The 14,609-nt window shown below is 43.3% G+C and overlaps 1 protein-coding gene across 3 annotated transcripts in view; it reads right to left on the bottom strand.

The window, feature by feature from the left end:
- The window catches only part of RAD54L2 (RAD54 like 2), an 85,603-nt gene that overhangs the window by 56,116 nt on the left and 14,878 nt on the right, over nt 1–14,609 (bottom strand). The window contains exon 2 of one of the 3 annotated variants that reach the window (XM_037049595.1): nt 12,129–12,252. The exons of the other annotated variants lie outside the window; for them this stretch is intronic. The gene's annotated coding sequence lies outside the window, so the exon portion shown is untranslated. The remainder of the gene's footprint in view (nt 1–12,128; nt 12,253–14,609) is intronic. 3 annotated transcript variants of the gene reach the window in all.

The raw sequence follows: 14,609 nt of genomic DNA on the forward strand, positions 1-14,609 counted from the left end.
TTCACTGAAGGCATCATATGGGCCACCTGGCAAAGCGGTTTGCTGTCTCTGGTTCGTTACCTCCTGGCCCAACAGTAAACCCCTAAGGGCACAGATTTAGCTGGAGCTAGAAGCATGTTCTATTCAGATCGATCGTTCATCCATTCACTCACATTCACTCGCTCATTTGCCAGCCTGCTCTTTTATGTTCAACATGTGCAGGCACTGTGCACGACTGTCTGTTCCTCTCTCCACTTTACTATTAGCTGTAAAGATCATTTCTTCTTGAGGGGGGAAAAAAAACCAGGGTAAAGAGAAAGCTAGATGGCCCCGGCCGTGTAGCTCAGTTGGTTAGAGTGTTGTCCTCATGCACCAAGGTTGAGGGTTGGATCACATAAAGGAATCAACCAATAAATGCATAAATAAATGGAGCAACAAATCAATGTCTCTCTCTAATCAATCAATCAATCAATACAATTTTTTAAAAAGCTAGGTGGATTGCTCTGTGATAAAGGAAATATAGCAAAATGTTAACATTAACATAAAGACTCAATGACCAGTTCTTTTAATTTTTTCGTATATTTCAAATTTTTCATAATAAAATGTGGGGGAGGAACAGAAGGGAACAATCTTTTACAAGACAAACTGCTCCAGACAACCACATCAACAGTGAGGTCATCATAATATTCCTCCCATTTCCCAAAATAAAAAGTGAAACACAAGTCTCTAATTAGTCAACAAAAAAATACTATTTCAGAACTGAAATATCTTATTAAGGTGCAGACACAATTTGAAAGAGAACTTCTATAATATGTTCTCCTGAACAGAAAGAGAAGCAAAATGAAGGAAGTTGGCTCCTTCAGTGCTTTGGGAAACAAGAACTTAAGTTTAAGACGGCTCAGTTTAAAGCCACAGAGATCATGAGTGTGCATGTCCCCAATGGGTCATGAACTGAGCCTCTCAAAGCAACTGAAGCAAATAACAGCTGTGGAATGACTGAGCAATAAAATTTAAATTTCAGCACTAACATCATACTCCCCGAAACACCCACGAAGGGCACGAAGGGCAAGGAAGAGAGGTGGCCCACAAACACAAAGTAACAGAATTCAGTCTGAGCTACCATTCACTGCATGACAGAGCGGGTTTGTCTCGAATCTCTCAAGGAACGACTCTCTCATTCTTAGTTCGTTAGGCTTTGAAGGGAAGTAGTAAATCAATTAGATATCAACAGCTTTGAAAGTGAGGGTTTTTTTCTGAGCATTGGTATGCTAACGCATCAGTAAGGCCTCTGTTAGGAAGCCAGTGCTCATAATCAGCACGACCCCTGCTCGTCCCCGACTGCTTTGAGATGAGTGCTTTGCTTACAGTGTGCCTGGCTGATTATGGAGTGGCTTTTAGACACCAGTTTTTAAGTAGCAAGTACCTCTAGGTAATCTGAATGCCTGTCATTTTAGAGAAGAAATTGTGCAGCGGTGGGAAAATGCCCACCACTTTGAGGTTATGAGCAGTAACAAGGACAAGCCTCCTACCCACCCCCAGTTAACAGACACCTTCGAAACCTCAGTCCCAAGCTCCAGCTGGAAGCAAACGTCGAGTAACCATCTAACAACCACAGGTGCCACTAGAACAGAACACACTGGTCCAGCCCCTACTCAAAATGTAACCACTGAGGACACTTTAAAATCATACCCAGGCCTTCAGATGCCCATAACAGAGAAGCTGGGAAGTGATGAATTTTTAAGTCCCACCAAATTTGGTTTTTCTCTCTCCTCTCCTTCCGCGAGCCACTAAGTTTCTGCACAGCGGTGACACAATGAACTCTCCTCTCAGCTATTTAGAACCAGAGCAACTGCTTCAGAGGCAAGTTTTGCTGTTACTGATTTCCTTTAAAAAGCAATAAAGGGAAGATGGCAGGGGAAAGATGATTCTGGGGGCTGCAGACAGTCTGTTACACCTGCCTCTGAGGGGTTCCAATGCCCCCCACAGACACTTCCATGTGGGCACAGCCTTTCAGAACACAGGGAGGGCAGCCAGATTAGAGAAATAGAAAAAGAAATGGAAGAAGATACAAAGAAGTGGAAGTACATACCATGTTCATGGATAGGAAGAATTAACATCATTAAAATGTCCATACTACCCAAAGCAATTCCTATCAAAATATCAAAATATGGTAGCATATTTCACAGAACTAGAAAAAATATTCCAAAAATTTATATGGAACCACAAAAGACCCCAGAATAGCCACAGCAATCTCGAGAAAAAACCAAGTTGGAGGAATTATGCTACCTGATATCAAACTATACTACAAGGCCATAGTAATGAGAACAGCATGGTACTGGCATAAAAACAGACACACAGATCAATGGAACAGAATAGAGAGCCCAGAAATAATATTTGACAAAAGAGGGAAGAACATACAATGGGCTAAAGATAGTCTATTCAATAAATGGTGTTGGGGAAATTGGACAGATGTGTGCAAAAAAATGAAACTAGACCACCTCCTTACACTCCGTACAAGAATAAACTCAAGACAGCTTAGACTCACTCATTAGAGACTTAAATGTTTAGATTCAAACCTACAAAAATCCTAAAAGAAAACATACACAGTAAAATCTCAGATATTTCTCATAGCAATATTTTTTCCGATGTATCTCCTCAGGCAAGGGGAACAAAAGAAAACAAATGGGACTATATCAAACTAAAAAGATTTTGCACAGCAAAGGAAACCATCAGCAAAATGAAAAGACAAACCACTAAATGAGAGGACATATTCACCAACGATCCATCTGAAAAGGGGTTAATATCCTAAATTTATAAAGAAGTTATATGACTCAACACCAAAAAAACACTAATAATCCAATTTAAAAGTGGCAAAGGACCTACCATATTTTGCTGTTTTGTGCACAGTATACACAGGATTATTATGCCCATTGTTATGCCCATGCATGTAATCATTATATCCATGTGTAATGTGCACCCTTAGTTTTCTCTCAGCAATTTGGGCAAAATAGTGTGCATTATACATGGCAAACTATGGTAAATACACACTTCTCCAAAGAGGACATACAAATAGACAATAGACACATGAAAAGATACTCAGCATCACTAATCATCAGAGAGATGCAAATTAAAACCACTATGAGATATCACCTCATACCTGTCAGAATGGCTGCCATCAATAAATCCACAAACAATAAGTGCTGTCAAGGACGTGGAGAAAGGGGAACCCTCAATGTGCTGTTGGTGGGAACACAGGTCGGTCAGCTGCTATAGAAAGCAGCATGGAGTTTCCTAAAAGAACTTAAAATGGAGCTGCCTTATGACCCTGCAATTCCACTTCTGGGCATATAGCCAAAGAAACACAAAACACTAATTCGAAAGAATATATGCACCACCACCACCCATATTCATTGCAGCATTATTTACATTGGCCAAGATTTGGAAGCAGCCCAAGTGCTATCAGTAGATGAATGGATAAAAAAGCTGCGGTATGTTACACAATGGAATACTACTTCGCCATAAAAATGATGGAAATCTTATCTTTTGTGACAGTTAAGGATGGATCTGAAGGGTAATTATGCTAAGGGAAATAAGCCAATGAAAGAAAGACAAGTATCATATTTTTTCACTTACATATGGAATCTAATGAACAAAATAATCTAACAAACAAAATACAAAGAGTCTCACAGATAGAGAGAATACACTGACAGCTGTCAGAGGGGAGGGGGTTGGGAAGCTGGGCAAAAAAGGTGAGGGATTAAGAAAAACAACAAAACCTCATAGACATGGACAATGGTATGGTGATTACCAGAGGGAAACAGGGGTGGGGGGCGGTAGAAGAGGGTAAAGTGGGGTACATGGTGACAGAAGAAGACTTGACTTGGGGTGGTGAACACACAATACAATATACAGATGATGTACTGTAGAACAGTATACCCGAAACCTGTAAAATTTTATTAACCAATGTCACCCCAATAAATTTAGTTATTTTAAAAAGCTGAAAGTACAAACTCCCTGAGCTCAGGGCCATGTCTTACATGAAGTCTGTGTGTCCCGCACAGCAGTGCATGGAAAGTGTGTTCAATAAATACACACAGGAGATGGGGGATGAAAGGAGCTCTTAGAACTTTAAAAGACATGATTAGGTTTCGTGATTTTGAGAATTATTCTGTGATTATATAAGAAAATGTCCGCCCTGGCTGGTGTAGCTCAGTGGATTGAGTGTGGGCCTGCAAACCACATGATCACGGTTTGATTCCCAGTCAGGACACATGCCTGGGTTGCAGGCCAGTTCCTGGTCCCTGGCAGGGGACGCATGAGAGGCAATCATACATTGATCTCTCTCTCTCTCTTTCTCTCTCTCTCTCTCTCCTTCCCTTCCCCTCTAAGATAAATAAATAAAATCTTAAAAAAAAAGAAAATGTCCTGGGAACTTCCACCAAGATGGAGGTGTAGGTGGAAACACTGTGCCTTCTTCCATAACCAAGTTTGAATACAAAAAAGGTTTAGTATACAAAGACGCAGCCAAAGAACAGAAAACTGAACTATATGGAAGTCCAACAACAACGAACTGTTCAAGTGGGACAGATAAGAGGGGCAGAGCCAGCAGCGGAGCAGGTTCGGGCAGGAAAGATCCCCCGACCCAGGTGCACAGGCAGCCAGGGTAGCAGCTCGGACCCAGTGACGGTGTGGGGCAGGCTGACCACGGTTACACATTCGCGTACAGATAAACCAGCAGAGGACTGAGCAGTGAGACGGACCATGCAGGCCCCGGCAGCTAACCCAGTGAGGGCTCAAGGCAGTGGGCTGAACGCGGTAGCACATTCACACACAGTGGGACAGACCACACAGCCCGCAGTGATGGTGGGAAGCAGCAGAAGGGGTCCGCCATTGCTTTCCTTTAGCCCCGCCCCCACATACAGCATCACAACCCAGCCAATGAGTGGCCCGGCCCTGGTGAACACCTAGGGCTCTGCTCCTCATACGTAACAGGCATGAACAGTCCAAAATATGGCTCAAGAAGAACTCAAAGTCCCACAGCCGATAACTCTAAGTGACCAGGAAATAGCAAACCTCTCAGATGCACAATTCAAAACACTGGTGATCAGGATGCTCACAGAACTGGTGGATTTTAGCCACAAATTAGAGGAACATATGAAGGCTAAACTGACTGAAATGAAGGGAAATGCACAGGAAACCAATAGTGATGAAAAGGAAACTGGGACTCAAATCAAGGGGGTGGACCAGAAGGAAGGAAGAAATGACCAAACAGAAAAAAGTGAAGTTACAAGAATTCAAAAAGATGAGGAGAGGATTAGGAACCTCCAGGACATCTTTAAACGTTCCCACATCCGAATTATAGGGGTACCAGAAGAGGAAAAGAAACAGCCACGAGTGGAACACTTATTTGAACAAATAATAAAGGAGAACTTCCCCAGTCTGGCAAAGGAAATAGACTTCCAGGAAATCCAGGAAGCACAGAGAGTCCCAAAGAAGGTGGACCCAAGAAGGAACACACCAAGGTACATCCTAATTACATTAGCCAAGATGAAAATGAAGGAGAGAATCCAAGAAGCAGCAAGATAAGGGGACAGTCACCTACAAAGGAGTTCCCATCAGACTGTCAGCTGATTTCTCAAAAGAGACCTTACAGGCAAGAAGGGGCTGGAAAGAAGTATTCCAAGTCATGAAATCCAAAGGCCTACATCCAAGATTGTTCTATCCAGCAAAGCTTTCATTTAGAATGGAAGGACAGATAAAGTGCTTCTCAGATAAGGGCAAGTTCAAGGAGTTCATCATCACCAAGCCCTTATTGTATGAAATGTTAAAGGAACTTATCTAAGAAAAAGAAGAGGAAAAATATGAACAGTGAAAGGATAGCAAACTCACAGTTATTAACAACCACACCTAAAACAAAAGCAAACCAAGAGGACAGCTAGATCAGGAGTGGAACCATAGAAATGAAGAACACATGGAGGGTTAGCAACAGGGGAGTGGGAGGAGGAGAAGGGGGGAGAAGGTACAGAAAATAGCACAGACAGTAGGTAGAAAACAGAGAGGGGGGAGGGCAAGAATAGTAGGGGAAATCTAGAATCTAAAGAACTTGAGACACGTGGTCATAAACTAAAGGGGGGGAATGGTAGGGGAAGGGGTGTGCAGGGTAGAGGGGAATGAAGGGGGGGAATAGAACAACTGTAATGGTATAATCAATAATATATATATATATATTTTAAAATGTCCTTAGGAAATACACAATACAGTATTTAGTGGAAAAAAATAAATAACCTTCTAAAAGATAGTTAACAAGGAAGAGAATAGAATTATCTGTTCCTAGTTGTCCAAAGATTTAAACACTTGAGTACAAAAATATCTTATTTCAAGGTACAGATTTGAAACATGTCTCTCTGGCTACTTAGTAACAAATTAGTAACAAACTTTGTTTACTTTAAGACATAATAACTTAGGGTTATAAAGGCTAATTAATCCTCCCAGCACGCCCATGTGCAGACAGGCCGTCCTCTTGCTGTGCGCAGGCCTCCCACTCTCCCCCTGGGCCCAGCAGGGGCTGGAACCATCTCTGAGGCAGGTCTCACTTGGGTTCCCTCCTGACAGTACTAGGTCTGATCAAAGGCATAAACAAACAGCACCCCACAGGCATGTAGAAATTGGACTTGCCAGCTCACCCTCCCTTCTTTGTGTAGATGTGGCCCAGTTCTGAACAGTCTTCTAAGGAGACTCATGTAATCTCTCCTAGATTACACGTCTCACTGTTCTTTTATGGCCCAGGTTATTCAACCTGGGCTAGTACTTGGGCTCTCAGACAGACACACACTTCAGCATTGTATCTATAGGAGTAAGTAGCTTAAGACTCACACCGTTGAACTAATCAGAGTTACTTAAGTAACCCTGCCCTGGAAGTCTCTCTGTAGTCTAACGGTGGACATAAATCCTAAAGAAAACAATGACATCTGAATATTAGCGAAGATAAGTGGGAAAGAAAATATGCGCTTGACCCAAAGCCAAGACAGTGAAGTAGAATAAGACTTCTTTCAAACTAACACTCCTGGTAACTTCTCTGGGGAAAAGCATATGGAGTCTGGACCAAACTCAGGCTATAGACTTTGCAAGTAAGAAGAGAACCTGCAGGAAAATCTCATGTCTGTAAACAGATAATAGAGGATGTTAACCCTTGGGAGGAAGGGCCACCTGTCAAAGACTGGAACACGGCCTATGTGTGTGCCACAAGCAAATTAAAATGTTATTCCATGGAGAGGAGGCCAAACTTCATTACACCGAGTGGGAGGGACAGAGACCAAAATAAATCCCACAGGGACTTTAGGGCCAGGAGATAGTGTCACAGTAGAGGGGACGAAAGGCAAAGGCTGAGATGAAGCAAAAGCTTGAAGAAATATTCTAAAGAAAAAGCTGTTACGGTTATTTTGGAGAAAGAAGGGCCAAAGGAAGAGGCAGCGAGGCTGGTGACTGCTCGGTGCTGAGCCTGAGCACTTTCTGAGACACAGACACCGTGCAGTTCTAATCACAAAGCAAACGAACAGCAGACTAGAGGACGATACCTTTCACCAGGTAAAGCAATCATCAAGTTCAGTGTGAGGCCCTGAGAGCATTCCCTTTCAATTCGGGAACAGGCCACAGTTGCCTGCTGTCAGTATGTCGACATCAAGTTACAGAGCCTAACCAACAAATGAGACACACACACACACACACACACACACACACACACAGAGCAAAAGAGTTGGAACAAAGAAAGAAAATTGTCAATAGTCAAGAATTACGTGATTTCAATACAGAAAATCCACAGGCGAACTATTAGCAATACAGGAGAGCTCAGTAAGGTGATTAAAGATCAATGTAGAAAAATCAATTTTATTTCTAAAATGCAGTCAACACCCATTCAGAAAGTGTAATTTTATAAACATCATTTATAATAGCAGCAATGTGCATATGGTATCTAGTGATAAATCTAGGGAAAAATATGTAGGGCTGTTGTGGGGAAAAAAACATCACACTTCACCTAAAGACATTAAAATAGAACTAAACACTCAGAAAGATGTGATCCTTATGGATGGGAGAGACTATTACAAAATCAATTTCTGCCCTGGCCAAGTGGCTCAGTTGGTTGGAGCATTATCTCATGCACCAAAAGGTTGTGGGTTCAATCCCCCATCAAGCACATATCTAGATTGCGGGTTCAATCCCTGGCTGGGGCAAGTACAGGAAGGAGGCAGCTTATCAATGTTTCTTTCTCACATCAGTGTTTCTCTACCCACCCCACCCCCCTCCTCTGTCTTTGAAATTGATGAATATAGCCTTGGGTGAGGGTTAAAAAAGCAAAGTTGATTTTCCCTACAAACTCAATATACTCCTAGTCAAAATCCAAAGGCACCAAATATGCAAACTGTAAAGGGAAGGTCCATGAATTTCACTGAATCAAAAAATGAAAATGTCTACACAAGAAAAGACCATAAAGCAAAGACAAACCACAGTTGGGGAGATATCTGCAAGCATAGAACCAGTAAAAGACCTGGTATCCACCATTTTGAGAAACTCTTAAAAACCAGTAGAAAAAAAAAAAAAGAAAAACCTAGTAGAAACTAATCAAAAGACATGACTAAGTAACTCTTAGAAGAAGAATTCCAAATGAGCCAAAAGCATTTCATACACATTAGCTAAAGTTTTTAGCAAAGTCTGACAGTACAAAGCACTGGAGAGATGCTAGCTGAGGGGGATTCTTACCAACAACAGGAAGGAATGCAAACTGATACTTTGAATAGTTGGGACTATCTAGCCAGGATAAAGATGCCCATGCCCTGTGATTCAGAATTTTACTCTTAGAGAAATTCTAGAACAGGTATACAAAGCAATTTTGAATTTACATTGTGTCATTGTAAGGATCAGAGAAAAATAAAGAGTGATCTGAAATGTTCATTAATAAGGAAATGCATAAATATATTATAGTCCACTCATTCAATGGAATACCACACAACCTGAAATAAACGAACTATAGTATAACATAAATCAACATGGATAAACTTCAATGACATAATAGTAAGTGAAAAGAAGCTGCAGAAAGGTAAACGCAAGATGATAACCATTTGTGTACACTTTGAAAATACAGAACACAATGCTCAATGTCATAAGGAAACATAATGTAGTAAAAGAAGTAACAGGCATGGCAATCCCATGTAATTCGGAATAGTGTACCTCGTTGGGGGAGGGAGGAAAATGGATTGGAAGTTAAATATCTTCAATCTGTTATTTCTTTTAATGCTCATCTGAGGATGTGCTTATCAATTTTAGAGAGAAGAGAAGGTGGGGGAGAGAGAGGAACATTGATCAGCTGCCTCCTGTACATGTCCTGACTGGGAACCAGACACATAACCGAGGCATATGCCCTGACCGGGGATTGAACCTACAACCTTTTGGTGTACAAGATGATGCTCCAACCAACTGAGCCACCAGGCCAGGGCCTGTTACTTACTTATTTTTTTAAATATAAATATCTGAAATAAAATTGTGGTATAATGTTGAGAAATAACAAAATTAGAGGGCCATAAACATGTATTTGTTATATTATTCTGAATATTTTTCTGTATGCTCAAAATAAACAATGAGCAAATGAAATAAACAATCAACAACTCCTATCCAAAATAGTAAATAAAGGTTGTAAGAGGCAGCTACACCCCAAAGCGATTTTTTGGCATTAAAAATTAGTTCCAAAAAAGACCAGTCCCAGCTCTGTGGTGGGAACTGAGCAAGTGGCGTCCACACAGCCTTCCAGCGGTGACGGGCCCCACACCACCCTGCGCCTCATGCAGGACATGAGCTGTGCCGCTACGTTTCATGAGTCCCATCCTTCTCACAGTGCTCACACTACTTCGACCTGGACTAAAAGATAATCTTTTTTAAAGCAACGGAACCAACATGTGATGGGCACAGACTCACTGGAGGAAGAACATTCGTGCAACGATGCAACAGAAGGACAGCAGGCTCCCCTGCCTGAGCTGCAGCCTGTGCTGGACAGCAGGGACTAGCCCTGGGGAAGGACAGCACCTCCCCAGGGAGCTGGCAGTGCTGCTGCCTCAAAGACTCGTCCCCTAAAAACAAGAGAAGTTGGGTCCGTGCACTGGTGTGAAGCAACAAAAGGTCCTAGTCTCAACCAGAAAAGAACCTGAGACTGAGGAGGTTTGATATTCACGCACATTCCTGAAGCTCAGTCCTGGCGATGTGCGAGGTCTGTCGGGGAAAAGTCCAGCCACAGTTAATACAATGAGAACAGCACGCACGACATCGATGTAACCTGGCAGCCAAGGAGAGAGGACCGGAATGTGCATGTGTGGACAACGAGGACTTCACCATACTGCTCAGCGGGGGCGGTAGACGCTGTTGAGTGAGCGTGTGCACCGTGTGGCCGCCACATTCAAAATGACTGAGCGAGGAGAGCTGAGTCTGCATCAAATTTTGTGTGAAGCTTGAACCTTCCTCCGTGGAAAGTATTCAGATGATTCAAAAGGCCACAGGTTGGGGGGCAGAAATGGGAGGGAGGCAGGGAGCATGGGGCTGGGGGCGGGCAGGGTTGGGAATATAAGACAGAAAGCTGTACTTGAACAAGAATTAAATAAAAAATTTATTTTAAAAAAAGCCACAGCTATGGACAGCTGGTGATCAGCAGCTTCACCAGAACAATGCGCTGCTCACAGATCACGTCTCGTGCAGAGTTTTGTGGTAAAACATCAAATCACCCAGGTGACTCCACCCCCCTACAAGCCAGACTTGGTGCCCTGTGACTTCTGGCTTCTCCCGAAACTGAAATCAGCTTTGAGGGGGAAGAGATTTCAGACCATCAGTGAGATTCAGGAAAATACAACAGGGCAGCTGATGGAGACTGGGAGAACTGCGTGAGGTCCCAAGGAGCCCCCTTTGAAGGGGACTGAGGCTGACTGTCCTACGAACATCGTTTCTTGTACTTTGTATCTTCTTCAGTAAATGTCTCTATTTTTCCTAGTCCAGGGCTGCACGCCTCCCGCACAGCCCTCGCATGCGGGCTTCCCGGAGACCGGGCGGTGCGGAGGAGTGGGAAGGCTGCTTTGTTCCCATCTCTAGACACTGCCTTCAGGAGATCATTACCCTCTACTCTCGCCAATCAAGTGGGAAGAAAGAAAGTTTTGTTCATTTGGACTTGTAGAAAGAAATGGAATGCATGGTCCTCATGGCAGAAGACTGGGGAGACAGCGGAAGGGGCTCAGAGATGGGGAGCTCTATGGACAGTGACTCAGACGGAAACGCCAAAGAGCGGGACGTGTCTGAGGGAATCTAGGAAGCCTGGACTCCTGAGGCACAAAGTAGGAAGTATAGGGGAGGAGGAGAAAATAAGCCTGGAGAAGTAACAGGGTCAAGATCATGGGGCACCCTGGATGCAGACGAGGGAGACTGGGCCTTACCCTACAAGGCAGATCAGAGTGACAAGACCAGATCTGTCTTTTACAGAGACCGCTCTGCACCACGGGACGTTGGGTAGAAGCATAGGTACGTGTCGTGTCAAACTGAGAACAGATTCCAGCTCATTTTTCAGTGTAACTTCGGTAACTCGGTCTCTCTCAGCCAGTTTCCTTAACTGTAAATGGAGGTAACCCCCTACCTTCAAAGATTATGAAGAGGATCAAGTAGTGAATGAATATAAACATAAACTGTACTATAAAGACACACAGCTCAGTAGTTAGCACACTGTAAGTATTGAAAACATGGTCTGGAAGAAAAATTTGCTGTAATAAATGTGGCAGATGGAATAAGAGAAGACAGGAAACAGGAGCCAGTTAACAAGCCAGAGGAAAGGCCAGATCTGAGAACTACTTAGGAAGAAAATAAGCAGGGCTAGTGAAGAACTTTCTCCAAGCCCCAGTGAGAGAGAAAGACACGTGAGGTTCTCTTCCAGGTTTCCCTTGGCAGGGCCTAGGGTGCTGCTGTCCCCTCCTCCTCAGACAACAGCCCAGACTGGGGACCAGATGCCACGTGGAACCCACCTCTTACTGCCAGCACGGCTGACGAGGCCACAAGTATATGGCGGAGGGAGAGCTCCGTGGTGCCAGAAGACCTGGGTGAATGGCACCACTTAACTAGAGCAAATCACTCATCTGCTCCTCACCTGGGTGACACCTGCACTCCAGGTGCCGCAAGGGCTCACACGACATGACCCGGCAATACAACAAGCACTCGACGTGGCACAACACCAACAAGTCCCGCACTTCACAGTGTCTCCTGTGAAAACACCACAGTGTCAGCCCGTCTGGAGGCCCTGGGAGCTGAGACGGCCCAGTACACACCAGTGTGTGGGTTCCCAGGCACCTGACGTTCCGTTTAGGGAGAGCCTGTTTTTATTTCCAGTGTGCATGTCACATCTTTCACCATAATATGCTCTATCTGGTTTCTAAACAAACAAAACTGGTTTCGGGGAGCTCATCTCTGGAGACAGCAGCTGGGAGACTGTACAGTTTTACCCAAAAGTTAAGTAAAAAGTTGGCCCTAAGCCCAGAAAGCAGGCATTCCTCCCAGACAAAACTGGATAAACCAAGCCTACAAACAATGAGTGGATAAAACAGTACAGAGGGAAGAACACAGCGACAGCCAGAATAACCCACACCGAAGGGCCCTCCCATAGTCCAGAAGGGCACCAAGCAGGGCTCTGGAATGTCTCTGTTCAGATCTGCAGAGTCAAGTGAGGCCAAAGTTAACCGAGTGTAAGACACCAAAGCTGCTAAATGAAAAATACCCAGGACATAGATATTCCCCCTGTGACCCAGAGGTAGGGTTTATGGAAGCAATAAGAACCAAATGCTCTACCCAAATAAGATTCAAGACTCCTTATGAGAGATTAGGCAGCTAGAGACATAACTTGGGGAAGGAAGACTATCAGTGGGGACAAAATATAAACACATTAAATGTGAAAAGTAAGTTTCCACTTCAACAGTTTATTTTATTGATGCTGCTGTTTCAAATTTGATTTCTCAAAGGAATGTACTGATTGCACATTTCACAAGACATTCTTTGCTACTTTCACTTATGAAACAGTAAGAGAAGTGAATCTTCAAGGGACAAAAACTTGCCAAAAATGCCATCGAAATGGAATTGTTCTTTAAGATATTGCCACAGCACAAAGTTTCCATTTTTTTCAAAAATCAAGCTTTCCTCTAAACATATAAAATGGTTTTTTTAAACATGTAATCTGAAATACCCACTGCAGAGTCAGTGAGTGAAAAAGCTAGCTACATGGGCCATCTAACAAGCTAGACCTGGCTGCAGGTCTTCGATGAAGGGATTTGGTCTGAGAGCACCGTTTAAACCAACTGGTGAATCTAAGGTGCCCCTGTCAGAGCTTGCAAACAGACCTGGTGAAGTTCATGAACAAACCCACCAATATGGGAGACAGACGACTATGCCAAAGATGCTTCTGACCTATTAGAGAAAGAAGAGCTTTTCTAAGAACGTGAAGTAGACACAGTAGAGCAAGTTACAGGGCAATATTTTTAAGACCCTTTTTTCAATATAATGCTGTATGAAAAGCACAAAAAAATCCTTACTATTTAGATCCAATTTTAAAAAATAAAATCACACAAATGTTAGGTATTTATACATAGAAAAAAATGCAGGAAGGAAATGCACCAAACGGTTAGCTGTTCTTTATCTCTGGGTAGAATTTTAACCCAAACAGTTATTATTTCTGTCTTTATTCTTTTGTTTCATAATAAATAAATATGACTTTATAATGGTAAAATCAGCCTTTTACCTCCGTATGTGTATTCTCCCTCTGTAAAGTCAAGCCGTCAGTGAACAACTCCTGCTCAGCCTCACCCCCGTCCCCAGCAGCACCATGTTTTGGGGGCTGTGACTACCCCTCTCCAAATCCCCATCCAGTGACTGACCAGGGCAAGCTCTTGTACTGCTGACAAAGTCTGCTGGCCGTCCACCCATCTCAGCTGGGGCTCCCATGGGGGCCTACAGTCAGCATGGGCAAAAGATCACCAGCAGTCAAAGCCACCTGTGAAAAGCCTCTTCATCTGCCCACATAAGCACAGTATAAGTAGCTTTATGTATGTATTCCTATAGATAACACACACTGAGAATAATTCCAAAAGGGTATGACATTCAGCAACGAGGCCCCTTGTGTGTTTTGGTGCTTGGACCTGCCCAACAGGTGTGTGAAGATTTCAGCTTGCACGTTTTCCCTACTTACCCTCCTCCTCATTCCCAACAAGTCTTTTGAGTCAATAATTTTCCATGGCCCTCAATTATTATTGTTGTTCCCCTCTCCTTCTCCTTCCTCTCTCGTTTGGTAGAATACTTCCTAACCCCTCAACCCCACCACCTCAACAACGTCTCTCCTGCCAGTCAAGTACTCTTGCAGGTTTTGTTGGCCACATTTCCTGTGACACCCCTGACTGACTTCGGTGCCCAAGGGGACACCCTCACTGAGTAAAATGGGGAGTAGAAATGACCTCCTCACCATTTAAATCATCATTTGCGTGCTCTCTTTGTTTTCTTATAGCTGAATTTAAGGAAGGTAAAATGTTAGATACAATTCCTCTGTACAATCAGAGCTCTGCTGTACTGGGAGCACA

Source organism: Sturnira hondurensis, unplaced genomic scaffold, assembly GCF_014824575.4.
Source record: "Sturnira hondurensis isolate 20B ecotype Veracruz unplaced genomic scaffold, ASM1482457v3 Scaffold0006496, whole genome shotgun sequence".
Taxonomy (NCBI): Eukaryota; Metazoa; Chordata; class Mammalia; order Chiroptera; family Phyllostomidae; genus Sturnira; species Sturnira hondurensis.